A 15,203-nucleotide genomic window follows, 5' to 3' on the forward strand; every position below is an offset into this window, starting at 1 on the left:
CATTGAATCTGTAAATCAATTTAGGTAGGATTGACATCTTAATTATATTTAGTCTTCCAATCCATGAACACGGTATGCCCTTCCATCTATTTAGGTCTTCTGTGATTTCTTTTACCAGTTTTTTGTAGTTTTCTTTATATAGGTTTTTTGTCTCTTTAGTTAAATTTATTCCTAGGTATTTTATTCTTTTAGTTGTGATTGTAAATGGGATTCATTTCTTGATTTCCCCCTCAGCTTGTTCATTACTAGTGTATAGAAAAGCTACAGATTTTTGAATGTTGATCTTGTAACCTGCTAATTTGCTGTACTCATTTATTAGCTCTAGTAATTTTGTTGTGGATTTTTCCGGGTTTTCGACGTATAGTATCATATCGTCTGCAAACAGTGATAGTTTTACTTCTTCCTTTCCAATTTTGATGCCTTGTATTTCTTTTTCTTGTCTAATTGCTTTGGCTAGAACTTCCAACACAATGTTGAATAATAGTGGTGATAGTGGACATCCTTGTCTTGTTCCTGATCTTAGGGGGAAAGTTTTCAATTTTTCCCCATTGTGGATGATATTAGCTGTGGGTTTTCATATATTCCCTCTATCATTTTAAGGAAGTTCCCTTGTATTCCTATCTTTTGAAGTGTTTTCAACAGGAAGGGATGTTGAATCTTGTCAAATGCCTTCTCTGCATCAATTGAGATGATCATGTGATTTTTCTGCTTTGATTTGTTGTATGGTGTATTACATTAATTGATTTTCTTATGTTGAACCATCCTTTCATACCTGGGATGAATCCTACTTGGTCATGATGTATAATTCTTTTAATGTGTTGTTGGATGCAATTTGCTAGAATTTTATTGAGGATTTTTGCTTCTATATTCATTAGAGAGATTGGTCTGTAGTTTTTTTGTAATATCATTGCCTGGTTTTGGTATGGGGGTGATGTTGGCTTCATAGAATGAATTAGGTAGTTTTCCCTCCACTTCGATTATTTTGAAGAGTTTGAGGAGTGTTGATACTAATTCTTTCTGGAATGTTTGATAGAATTCACATGTGAAGCCATCTGGTCCTGGACTTTTCTTTTTAGGGAGCTTTTGAATGACTAATTTAATCTCTTTACTTGTGATTGGTTTGTTGAGGTCATCTATTTCTTCTTTAGTCAAAGTTGGTTGTTCATGTCTTTCCAGGAACCCATCCATTTCATCTAAATTGTTGTATTTATTAGCGTGAAGTTGTTCATAGTATCCTATTATTACCTCCTTTATTTCTGTGAAGTCAGTAGTTATGTCTCCTCTTCCATTTCTGATCTTATTTATTTGCACCCTCTCTCTCCTTCTTTTTGTCAGTCTTGCTAAGGGCCCATCAATCTTGTTGATTTTCTCATAGAACCAACTTCAGGTTTTATTGATTATCTCTATTGTTTTCATGTTTTCAATTTCATTTATTTCTGCTCTAATCTTTGTTATTTCTTTCCTTTTGCTTGCTTTGGGATTAGTTTGCTGTTCTTTCTCCAGTTCTTCCAAGTGGACAGTTAATTCTTGAATTTTTGCCTTTTCTTCTTCTCTGATAAAGGCATTTAGGGCAATAAATTTCCCTCTTAGCACTGCCTTTGCTGCGTCCCACAGGTTTTGATATGTTGTGTTTTCATTTTCATTTGCCTCTAGGTATTTACTAATTTTTCTTGCAATTTCTTCTTTGACCCACTTGCTGTTTAAGAGTGTGTTGTTGAGCCTCCACGTATTTGTGAATTTTCTGGCACTCCACCTATTATTGATTTCCAACTTCATTCCTTTATGATCTGAGAAAGTGTTGTGTATGATTTCAATCTTTTTAAATTTGTTAAGACTTGCTTTGTGACCCAGCATATGGTCTATCTTTGAGAATGATCCATGAGCACTTGAAAAAAAGGTGTATCCTGCTGTTGTGGGATGTAATGTCCTATAAATATCTGTTAAGTCTAGCTCATTTATAGTAATATTCAGATTCTCTATTTCTTTATTGATCCTCTGTTTAGATGGTCTTTCCATTGATGAGAGTGGTGAATTGAAGTCTCCAGCTATTATGTGTCTATTTCCCTTTTCAGTGTTTGCAGTGTATTCCTCACGTATTTTGGCGCATTCTGGTTCGGTGCGTAAATGTTTATGATTGTTATGTCTTCTTGTTTAATTGTTCCTTTTATTAGTATATAGTGTCCTTCTTTGTCTCTTTTAACTGTTTTACATTTAAAGTCTACTTTGTTGGATATTAGTATAGCCACTCCTGCTCTTTTCTGGTTGTTATTTGCATGAAATATCTTTTCCCAACCTTTCACTTTCAACCTATGTTTATCTTTGGGTCTAAGATGTGTTTCCTGTAGACAGCATATAGAAGGATCCTGTTTTTTAATCCATTCTGCCAGTCTATGTCTTTTGATTGAGGAATTCAGTCCATTAACATTTAGTGTTATTACTGTTTGGACAATATTTTTCTCTACCATTTTGCCTTTTGTATTATATATATCATATCTGATTTTCCTTCTTTCTACACTCTTCTCCATACCTCTCTCTTCTGTCTTTTTGTATCTGACTCTAGTGCTTCCTTTGGTATTTCTTGCAGAGCTGGTCTCTTGGTCACAAATTCTCTCAGTGACTTTTTGTCTGAGAATATTTTAATTTCTCCCTCATTTTTGAAGGACAATTTTGCTGGATATAGGAGTCTTGGTTGGCAGTTTTTCTCTTTTAGTAATTTAAATATATCATCCCACTGTCTTCTAGCTTCCATGGTTTCTGCTGAGAAATCTACACACAGTCTTATTGGGTTTCCCTTGTATGTGATGGATTGCTTTTCTCTCGCTGCTTTCAAGATCCTCTCTTTCTCTTTGACCTCTGACATTCTAACTAGTAAGTGTCTTGGAGAACGCCTATTTGGGTCTAATCTCTTTGGGGTGCGCTGCACTTCTTGGATCTGTAATTTTAGGTCTTTCATAAGAGTTGGGAAATTTTCAGTGATAATTTCTTCCATTAGTTTTTCTCCTCCTTTTCCCTTCTCTTCTCCTTCTGGGACACCCACAACATGTATATTTGTGCGGTTCATATTGTCCTTGAGTTCCCTGATACCCTGTTCAAATTTTTCCATTCTTTTCCGGATAGTTTGTGTTTCTTTTTGGAATTCAGATGTTCCATCCTCCAAATCACTAATTCTATCTTCTGTCTCTTTAAATGTATCATTGTAGGTATCCATTGTTTTTTCCATCTTTTCTACTTTATCCTTCACTTCCATAAGCTCTGTGATTTGTTTTTTCAGTTTTTCTATTTCTTCTTTTTGTTCAGCCCATGTCTTCTTCATGTCCTCCCTCAATTTATCGATTTCGTTTTTGAAGAGGTTTTCCATTTCTGTTGGTATATTCAGCATTAGTTGTCTCAGCTCCTGTATCTCATTTGAACTATTGGTTTGTTCCTTTGACTGGGCCATATTTTCAATTTTTTGAGCATGATCCGTTATCTTCTGCTGGCGTCTGGGCATTTAGTCAGATTTCCCTGGGTGTTGGACCCCACAGGTTGAAAGATTTTTCTGTGAAATCTCTGGGTTCTGTTTTTCTTATCCTGCCCAGTAGGTGACGCTCGTGGCACACGTTTGTCTACGGGTGCCACCAGTAAAAGGTGCTGTGGGTACTTTTACTTTGGAAAACTCTCACCGTGGGGGAGGTTCGGCAGCCGAAGCGGCTTGGAAGAGTGCCAGCCGGCCCAGGGGTCCGAACGCGGGGAGGGTAGCCGGCCGCCGCAGCACGGGAGAGTGCCCGACTGAATTTCCTAGTCGGCCCGGGGCGCCAAGCGTGGCGGGAGGGCGCCCGCTTCCGCAGCAGGAGAGTGCACTGTTCCCAGCCGGACCGGGGACTCACGTGTTTGGAAGGGACCCCCCGGTCACCGTTCTCCACAGTCTGGGGATTTCCGACCCCACTCTCTCAGTTGGTCCGGGGGGCCTCGCGTGGTGGGTGCACCAGCCGCCGTGGCCCAAGGCGACCGCCTGCCCAATTCTGTCAGCTGGCCTGGGAAGGAGGAAGGGAGGGACTCCGGACACTTGCCGTCCCGCCCGGGAAAGCCCCCGCCCCTCGACGATCTCACCGGAGCTGGTTCTCCCAGACAGTCAGCCGTTCCAGGATGGGGTACGCCGTCCCTTTGATCTCCGTTGTGGCTCCGGGAGCTGCTCTGTATTATCTCCACTCCCCCAGTAGCTGTTCTGGAGGAGGAAAGGCGAGGGTGGCAAGGCTGTTCAGGCCAGTGGCGGAGGAGCCGGTGAAGGCGGAAGAGGGCACGGTGGTGGTTGGAGAGCCACTGGAGCAGGAGGAGAAAGGGAAGGATAAGATGGCGGATGGAGCGCCGCTGGAGCAGATGGGGAAAGAGGGAGAGGAGGGCGGGCGGGCTGGCTGGTGGGGCGTGGGCGCCGCGCGCCGGGCCGGCGGACAAAGAGGGAGAGGAGGGTGGGCAAGCTGGCCAACAGGGCGTTGGCGCCGCGCGCCGGGCGGGTGGACAAAGAGGGAGAGGAGGGCCAGCGGGCTGGCTGGCGGGCCGGCGGACAAAGAGGGAGACTATTGCTTTCTTGATGCAGATGAGCCCAGAAAATGTGAAATACATGTAACGTAGGTGGTAGATGGTCCTGCCTGGAGAAAAGTACCCTGCAATCAGAAATACCTGTTTTGGAATTAACATGAGTCAGAAATGAGCTTCTATTATGTTTAAGCCATTATCATTTTAGATTTTTTTTTTACAGCAGCTAGATTTACCGTAACTAGAACATCAGTCTTGATAATATCTCCAATTTAATAAGTATAAAATGATATCTTATAGGGGATTTATTGATTCTTCTACCCACTCTAGTCAATGTTCTACCCATACTACTTAATTACAAAGATTTTTTAAGATCATAATATCCTTCACGTAGTTAAATCTATAAAAGACAGTTTAGTTCACCCTGACTCAACTTACCAGGAACATAAATCAGTTGGCTTCTTACTCTTTCATGAAGTGTTCTCTCACATTTTCAATGAATTTTTTTATTGTAGATCTACAAAAAATTTATGCAGAAATACAGAGTTCCCATATACTCCCTTTCACATCCACAGTTTTCTCTATTAACATTTGGTATTAGTATGATAACTTTGTTATAATTAATGAAACAATATTATTATAATTATCCAATTAAATATAGTCCATAGTTTACATTAGAGTCTACTGTTTTGTTGTATATAGATCTATAGTTTTTAAAATTTTTATTCTAGTAACATATATACAATATAAAATTTCTCCTTTTAGCCACATTGAAATACATAATTCAGTGGAATTAGTTACATTTACAATGTTGTTAGCTACTATCACCACCATCCATTACCACAACTTCTCCGTCAACCTCGAATAGAAACTCTGTACCACTTAAGTATTACCTGCCCATTCTTTACCCCCACACCATGGTAGCCTTTATTCTAATTTTTGACTACAAATTTGCTAAATCCGATTATCTCATATCAGTGGAATCAAACGTTATTTGTCTTTCGTGCCTGGTTTATTTCACTGAACATGATGTTTTCAGGGTTCATCCATGTTTTCACATATATCAGAATATCATTTCTGTTTAAGGCTGAATAATATTCCACTGTATGTATATACCACCTTGTGTTTATCCAGTCGTCTGTTGTTGGACATTTGGGTTGCTTCTATCTCTTGGTAATTGTGAATAATGCCACTATAAAGATTGGTGTGCAAATATCTGTTCGAGTTCCTGGTTTCAAATCTTTTGAGTATTTACGTAGTAGTGGGATTGCTGGGCCCTGTGGTAATTCTATACTTAGCTCTCTGAGGAACCATCAAACTGTCTCCCACAGTAGGTACACCGTAGTATATTGCCACCAGCAATAAATGAGTGATCCTATTTCTCTACATCCTCTCCAACACTAATTTTGTGTTTTTTAAAAATAGTAGCCATTCCTAGTGGGTATGAAATAGTATCTCATTGTGGTATTGACTTGCATTTCTCTAACGGCTAATGATACTGAGCAACTTTTCAGGTGCTTTTTGCCCATTTGTATATCTTCTTTGGAGAAATGTCTATTCAAGTCTATTGCCCATTGCTAAATTAGGTTGTCTTTTTATTATTTGGTTATAGGATTTCTTCATAAACTCTCAGTATTAAACCCTTATCAGATATGTGGTTTCCAAATATTTTCTCCCTTTCTGTAGGTTATCTCTTTTTACTTTTTTTTTTTTTTTTTTAACATGGGCAGGCACCAGGAATCGAACTGAGGTCTCCAGCATGGCAGGCAAAAAATTCTGCCACTGAGCCACCATGGCCCAGCCTCTTTTTACTTTTATGGTAGTCTTTTTTTTTTGAGATTCACTTAGTTGTGTGCTTTATTTAAAATTTTTTTACATATATTTTATTTAAGAAAACAAGCAGTAACTTAGAACCTCCAAAAATGGTTATCTTTGTTAGCTTAATCATAGGCATATTTAAATAAAATATCCATATAATCATTGTAAAACCTGTGTTTGTGCAGTAAGTTTCATAAACCAATTTAAAATTAAGGCAATAAGGAAAAAAATCTACATATTCGTATAGCAGAGTTCTTAAATTTTAAGTATTAAAAACTAACTTAGGGGCGGGCCGCGGTGGCTCAGCGGGCAAAGTGCTTGCCTGCTATGCCGGAGGACCTCGGTTCGATTCCCGGCCCCAGCCCATGTAACAAAAACGGAGAAACAGAATACAATAAAACAAGAAAATGTTTGAAAATGTTTCCCTTTCTTCCTTCCTTCCTTCTATCCTTCCTTCCTTCTCTCTGTCTTTCCTTAAAAAAAAAAAAAAAAAAAAAAAAAAAAAAAAAAAAAAACTAACTTAGATATCATCTGATCACCTGTCAAAACTGTGAATGTTCTCAAAATAAATTATAGTCTTTTGATGAACAAAAGTTTTTAATTTTGATGAAGTCTCATTTATCTACTTTTTATTGTTTTCCATGTAAAATCTGATAAACTATCACCTGACACAAGTTCCTGAAGATGCTACCCTATAAAATACCTACCATCTAGGTATTTAATAGACTTGGTTCTTACATTTAGTTCTTTGATGCACTTGGAGTTAACTTTTGTAATGTGAAAAAGGGGTCACTGTTCATTCTTTGCCTGTGGGTACCCAATTTTCCCATCACCTTTCGTTGAAAAGATATTCTTTCCCAGTTGAATAGGTCTATATGTCTATATGTCTGTCCTTATGCCAGTACCATACTGTTTTGCTCTCTATTACTTTGTAAGATGTATTAAAACCAGGAAGTATGAATCCTCCAGCCTTGTTCTTTTAAAGATAGATTTGGCTATTCAGAAACCCTTACCCTTTCAGAAATTTGGTAATTGGCTTTTCTCTTTCTGTAAAGAACACTTTTGGAGTTTTTACTGGGATTGTGTTGAATCTGTAAATCACTTTGTGTAGAATTGACAATGTGATAATATTTAATCTTCCAGTCTATGAGCACAGAATGTCCTTCCATTTATTTAGGTTTTCTTTGATTCTTTTAGCAATGCTTTGTTGTTTTTCATTTATAAGTCTTTTATGTCCTTGGTTAAAATTTATTCCTTGATATTTTATTCCCTAGTTGCTATTTTAAATGGAAATTTTTAGTTAATTACCTCTTCAAATTGTTCATTACTGGTGTATAGTAACACTACTGATACTTGCATGTTGATTTTGTACCCCTGCCACTTTGTTGAATTCATTTATTAACTCTAGAAGTTCTGTACATTTTTCAGAATGTTCTATATATAGCATCATGTCTTCTACAAATAAGGAAATTTGTACTTGTTCCTTTCTAATTTGGATGCCTTGTATTTCTTTTTCTTGCTTAATTTCTCTAAAGCTTCAGTTTAATTTTGAATAATAGTGGTTCTCAGTTGGCATTCTTGTCTTGTTCCTGATATTAGAGAGAAATATTTCAGTCTTATCTACTGGATATGCTGTTAGCTATGGGTTTTTCACAATGCTCTCTGTCATGCTGAGGAAGTTTCCTTTATTCTTCATTTGCTAAGTGCATTTTTCAGGGACATGTGATAGATTTTCTCAAATGCCTTTTCTGTATCAAATGCTATTTTTTCCTTCTATTCATGTTGTGTGTTACATTAATTGATTTTCTTATGTTGACCATACTTGCATGCCTGGAATAAATCCCATCTTATCATATTGTGTAATTTTTTTAAAAATGTACTATTCGATTCAGTTTGCTAGTATTTTGTTGAGGATTTTTTCATCTCTAGTCAAAAGGGATATTGATTTGTAATTTTCTTTTCTTGTGTTACCTTTTACATTCCTTTTTTTTTTTTCGCATGGGCAGGCACCAGTAATCGAACCCAGGTCTCCAGCATGGCACGCGAGAATTCTGCCACTAAGCCACCGTTGCACCACCCTCTTATGTTGTCTTTTATCTGACTTTGATATTAGGGTGATATTAGCCTCATATAATTAGGGAGTCTTCCCTCCTCTTCAATTTTTTGGAAGCGTTTACACAAGATTGGTGTTAATTCTGCTTGGTATGTTTGTTGAAAATCACCAGTGAAGCCATCTGGTCCAGGACTCTTGGTTGGCATGTGTTTGATTATTGATTCAACATCTTTACTTATGTTCCTCCCTTTTTATTTCTGTGCAGTCAGTAGTAAAGCATCTCCTTTCACTTCTGATTTTAATTATTAGAGTCTCATCTTTTTTTTTTCTACATATAGTATTGGCTTTATTTGTTACTGGAATTAAAACTATCCTGTAGCCATAAGAATTGGGAGAAGCAGTAGTAGCAATAAAATCACCCTGAAAGAGCAATTAAAAATTGCTCATCAAAATTTAAAATCTGTGAAGTAACTAGGGTAGCCAGAGTCATTTTATGGGAAGATGAAATCAAAACAGAGCAAGGAACAATTATTCAGAAAAAAATATTCCCTCATTGTCAATTTAAGATGATTTTTATGTTTTTGTTTTTGTTTTTTGCCAGTTTGTGGTCATAAAGCAAGGTAGCTACTAGAATCTTATCTTTTTTAGACCTATTAATACGAGTAGGGTTAGATACCTAAATTCTTAAATCTGTTCTGACAATAAATGCATTTGAACGTGTTTCTCACTCCCTCAATTTAAACAGAAGAGGATTGCTCAAGATATTTCCTACAGTTTTTCCCAAAAATCAGACTTTCAGAAGTGAATTTCTGGGGTAGCACATGCACTTTCACATCAAGCAAACCTTTCAATCAAGAATTACAAGGGGGGGGGTTTACAAAATCAGAACTGTTTCATAAAGCTCACTGAGGTCTAGGGACAAGTAATGATAGAAACTAAATGTGATTTGTTCCATCTTCATGATTATAGATGTTACAGGGCAAGAAAAGGTAAATGAGGCAAATAAAGCAAACTTTTCCCCTCATTTAACCAGATGCAACATTTTATGATATGCAGTTTGACTTAATTCACTGACTTGGGTTGGAAAACTGACAAAAGAAAATCTTTGGAACTTAGGATCTTCCTCCAAAGTTACTCCAAGTTACTTCTGAACTACATTGTGAGCTCTGAGGTAGTGTTCTCTGCAACATTCTTTAAGCTTTCAGGTCAATCTGACATTTCTTGCTAAGGCAGGAACTGTTAAAAGCTACTTCTTGGCTAACCCAGACCACCAGCAATTCTAATCGTTCTTACTATAGAAAAAATAAAATTATACACCCAAGCATTGACACTGTTGTGGTGGGATCCCTTTTTATTGCATTAGCTCCTTGAAAGGAAAGAGAAGTCCTAACCAGTTGCTTCCATGTACAATGATCCCAGTATGACATACTGAATATCCTTCATAGCACACCTTAAGAGGTTATGTGACCTGGACTATCCTGACTTATCATTGTTTATATATAAGATATATTGAAAAGTTGATCGCAGACCAAGTATTACAACCGTAATCCCCAGAAATTATTCAATTTTAGCACACTTAGTTCCTGCAAGATGCCAGAATTAGTGAGGAATCATCCCAAAGCAAAGTATGCAAGTGAGAGGAAACATCAAAGAGGAAATAAAACTCCTCCCTTCTAAACCCCTCATCAGATAGATTAATCTTTAATTAAAGATAGATTTATCTTTGTAGCCTTAATTGACAAAATCCAGGATATTCAACTTTTTGATTTGAGGAGTTCCTTTTCAAGATGACTGTAAAGGTGAAGACGAGCTTTCAGGCTTTTCTTTGCTGTGGCCCATGAACTCCAGTGCTTCGATAGGAATCTCCTTCTCGTTTGTTGCTTTCTGAACACATTGCTGGTAGCACTTGAAGAGATTGGATCACAGGTCCCCAGATCGTCCCTCTTGAGGAACTTCTCAGCAAACCAGCAATTCCCCGTTTTGTTTTGTTTTTTTTCTTTACAGTCTAGCTGTGCATTTCGTTATTTTATTGATATTTTCAAAGAACCAACTTTTGATTTTGTTGAGTCTCTCTACTTTTTTCTCTCAATTTCATTTCTCTCCATTTATCTGTGTAATTTCCATCCTTCTGCCCACTTTGAATTTAGTTTGTTCTTTTTCTAGATCCTCTAGTTGTGAGGTTAGTTCTCTGATTTGTGATCTTCTTTTTTAATGTTACCATTTAGATTTATAAATTTCCCTTTCAGCACTGTCTTTGCTACCTTCCGTACATTTCATTATGTTGTGTTTTCATTTTCATTCTCAGTATATTTCCCAATTTCCTTTGTGGTTTCTTTGAAACATTGGTTGGTTGAGAGCATGTTCTTTATTTTCCACATATTTGTAAATTTTTAATTTCTCCATCTTATGATTTCTACCTTCATTTCATTGTGTTCAGAGAAGATGAATTGCTCTATTTCCATATTTTTAATTTATTGAAGCATGTTTTGTGATGAAACATATGGTCTATCTTAGAGAATGACCTGTGTGCACAAGAGAAGAAAGTGTGTTCTGCTGCTGTTGGGTATAGTGTTATATATGTATGTGTGTGTGTGTGTGTTAGGTCTAGCTGGTTTACAGTATCTTTCAAGTCTTCTATTTCCTTATTGATCATCTGTCTGGATATTCTATCCATTATTGAAAGTGGTATATTGAAGTCTGCTACTATTAATGTAGAACTATCTATTTTCCCCTTCAAGTTTTTAAATATTTACTCCCTGTATTTTGTAGTTCTGCAGATATGTGCATATGTACTTATAATTTTAATGTCTTTTTGTTGAATTGACTCCTTTAGCATTATATATTTACCTGCTTTGTGCCTTGTAAAAGTTTTTCACTGAAAGTCTATTTTATCGTTGTTAGTATAATTATTCTACCTTTCTTTGGTTTGTTATTTGCATGGTATATATATTTTCCATCCTTAAGTTTCAACCTCCTGTGTGTTTGGATTTAAGGTGAGTCTCTTGTTAGAAGTATATAGTTGGGTCATGCTTTTTATCCATCGTGCCAATCTCTTTCCTTTTGACTAGAGAATTTAATCTATTTATATTTAAAGTAACTGTTGATAACTCAGGACCTTTTTTTGCCATTTTGCTATTTGGTTTTTGTAAGTCCTATACCTTTTTGACCCTCAGTTCTTCCATTAATGCCTACTTTGATATTTATTTTATTTTTCATAGTGTACCATTTTGAGTCCCTTTTCATTTCTTTCTGTAGGTATTTTTTTTTCTTTTTTTACATGGGCAGGCACCGGGAATTGAACCCAGGTCCTCTGGCATGGCAGGCAAGCATTCTTGCCTGCTGAGCCACCATGGCCCTGTAGGTATTTTTAATGCATTTTCTTTGTGAGTTTGATGGGGCTAAAATTTAACATCCATAATCTATAAAAATCATGTTTGATTTGGTACCAACCTAACTTTAATAACATACATATACATTGTTCCTATATCCCACTTACTCAACACATTTTTTGTTGTACTTGTTACAGATTAATTTTTATACACTGTATTTTCCAAACCATGAATTTATCATAAATTTTTGTGCATCTGCATTTTTGAACCTGAATGAAGTAAATAATGGAGTGGCATACAAAAAAATACAATACAATTTTACTGGCATTTATATTTATCCATTTGCTCAAGTCTTTATTTCTTTCTGTTACTTCCATCCACTCTAAAGTGTTCTTTCATTTCAGTCTGAAGAACTCCCTTTACATTGCCTGAAGGGCAAGTCTAGTGTGGTAAACTGCCCCAGCTTTTCTTTGTCTGGGAATGTCTTAATCTTTCTCTCATTTTTGAAAGATAGTCTCATTGGATATAAAGATATTGACTGGTAATTTATTTCTCTCAATACTTTAAATATTTCATACCTCTGCCTTGTTGCTTTCCTGGTTTCTAATGAAACTGGCATTTAATCTTATTGGGACTCCCTTGTACATTGCACATTGCTTATGTCTTGAAACTTTCAGTACTTACTCCTGGTTCTTTAAATTCAAGTTTGCCTACTGTGAGTCTAGGTGATTTTTTTCTTTGAGTTGATCCTGTTTGGTTTTTGTTGGGTTTCTTAGATGTGGTTTGCTAATTTGGGAAGCTTTCTGCCATTATATCTTCGAAGATTCCTTCTGCTCCTTTCTCTTTTTTTTTCTCCTTCTAGGATTCCTATATTGTGTATATTGGAATACTTGATGAACTTTTAGGCTATTTCACTTTTTTTTAATTATTTTTTCTTTCTGCTACTAAGCCTGATTCATTTAAAATATTTTGTCTCTGAGTTTACTGATTCTTTATTCTGCCAGCTCCAGTCTGCTTTTCAAACACTAGGGAATTTTTCATTTCAGTTATTTTGGTCTTCAACTCCAGTGTTTCTGTTTGGATCCTTTTTAAAATTTCTGTCTCTTTATTGAAATTCCTATATCTGTCATTAATTATTTACTTGATAGACTATAGTTCTTTTTCTAGAATTTCCTTTATCTTTTTGAGCATACTGAGGATTTTCTTAAAACATTCTTCATCCAGTAATTCCATTGTCTAGTCTTTGTTGATGCTTTTTGTATTTTTGTCCTGTTCCTTTGGAGGATCTATCATTAACTGTTTATTTGTCTTGTACTTTTTTTTTTGCACAGTGTACATTTTAATATTTTAAAATATTAACTCTGGGATAATTCCTTGGCTTTCACTTTGTTTATGTCCAGCTACTTGAGTTTCTGTCCAGTTCATGTTATGACGTATGTTTCCTTGAATACCAGAAGCTAATAAAACCAAACAGACCAACCAAACAACATCTTTCACAGTCTTTTCAAATTGGCTCTGTATTGGTTGGTGCTCTCTTTCAGAGTTCAGACCTACCATTGAGGAATCATCTCCAGGTGAATGTGAAGTACACGGTCTGCCCTGTCTTTCTTGAGTTCATGTCTTGTCCTGGGCTTGTATTTGCTTGTGGCCTAAGAAATTCTCTCATTTACAGGAATTCATATGACCCTTCTACTCACTATGATCTAGATTTTCTCCCTTTCCTGTGTGCTCAGTTGTATGACTTGAAGCAGGTAAGCCTTTGCCCCAGAATGCTTCAACTTGATTGATTTCACCCCCCCACCCATTAAAGAATTTTTATTGCAAGGCTATGCATAGGTGGGCTGCTGCTTAAGATGGCAACAGTCCCAAGCAGGGGGAGAGGTATATCTCATATAGGAAGGTTGGCAACAAATAGGAAAAGAGGTGGTAGATTTTCATTGTCTAGTTTGGGAGCAGGAAGTTGGCAGATTTCCACTGTTTGGTTTTGGAAGCAGGGGACTAAATTGGGAGGTGGAAGCTGTTCACTGACGAGGTTTAAAATTTGAACATCATCATAGTCATTCAGGGTTGTAGCTGCTAGAGGGTAGATGTTGGATAAAGGGAGCTTATCTCAAGATTACTGCTTCTGTAGCGCAAGAGGGCTTGGGCTGAGGTGGGCTTGGTGGGTTTCCTTGAAATCATGGGTGGGGGTAACTTCTTGCAGATACAGAAAACAGACTTTCACCATTCAGCCTTGCAGAAAAAACTAAAAGGAAAAGGCTGGAAGGTTAGGTAGAACTCCTTCCCCCATGATATGTATCTGCTTCTGGCTGGTGGGGGGCATGGAGCTGTCACAGGGCAGTGGCCGGTACTGATGTTTTTGCCATAGGAGTAGCATGTTGCCAACAGCCTGATTCATCATCGTTTGGATGGTTCTGCGAATAAAGTTGGTTAAGCGTTTTAAGAGACAGGACCCCAAAATGAGGAGGGATATCTGAGTGAGGACTCTTAACAGTTTCAGAGCTGAAAAAGGGTGTTGTCATTAAGGGACAAAGGAATGATACAATGAAAGTGGTTGCTGTTTTTTGAGAGCGTGGCATCTCTAGGTTTCAGAGCTTCTCTGGTACTGGAACAATCTGGAGGTTTTAAGTCTCTAAAAAACAAACTTAAGAAGTAAAATTTTATAGTGCACAGGATGTTTTTCAGGGTTTCTAAGAGCACTTTTGGTTGGGGTTTGCCATATTGTGAAGTTTGCAATATCTGGCTAAAACTTGCATAAGAGTAACCTCCAGAATGAGCACTCAACTCAATTTGAAATCTTTTAGCCATTGAAACTCTATTTCTTTCCCCCTTTTGGTCACTTAATCCATGATGCCAGGGCTAGGCTGATCCTTGGAACTTATGTCTTATGTTACTAGGGCCAGTTATGTTCCACGATGCCAGGGCCAGGCTTACACTCCTGGAAATTATGTCCCACATTGTGGGGAAGTTCAGAGTTTGGCTTAGAGAGAGACCACATTTGAGCAACAGCAAAGATTTTCTGGAGATGACTCTTAGGTACTAATCATAAGTAGATTCAGTTGGCTGTTACAGAAATTAGTTTCTTAAGGGCAAAGCCTCAAAACTGAGGTGCTGATTTATTAAATTGAGAGCCCCTCTTGCTTAAGAAAATGTCAGGAATTTCCCAGGTGGGGAAGTTTAATAGTTCTATTTTTCCCAATCCTTCAAGGGACTTTGCAAACACTTTTTCATTTTCTGCCCCAAATACTCTGAAATGCATCATTGCATAACATTAATTTGTACAGAATATTAAGGTTTTATTCTTTATTCCAGGTTCTATATCAACTAAAGCTGAATTAGGTTGTTTTAATTAACTGACTAGAAAGATTAAATTAGATCGTGTGCTACAGAAATCTTAAATTTTTGACAAAATAAATATTTTTCTTTTTATCACACACAAAAGTTAAAGCTTTAAAATACACACAATATTATTCTTTACCATGTATATTGGT

Source organism: Tamandua tetradactyla, chromosome X (genome assembly GCF_023851605.1).
Source record: "Tamandua tetradactyla isolate mTamTet1 chromosome X, mTamTet1.pri, whole genome shotgun sequence".
Lineage (NCBI taxonomy): Eukaryota > Metazoa > Chordata > Mammalia > Pilosa > Myrmecophagidae > Tamandua > Tamandua tetradactyla.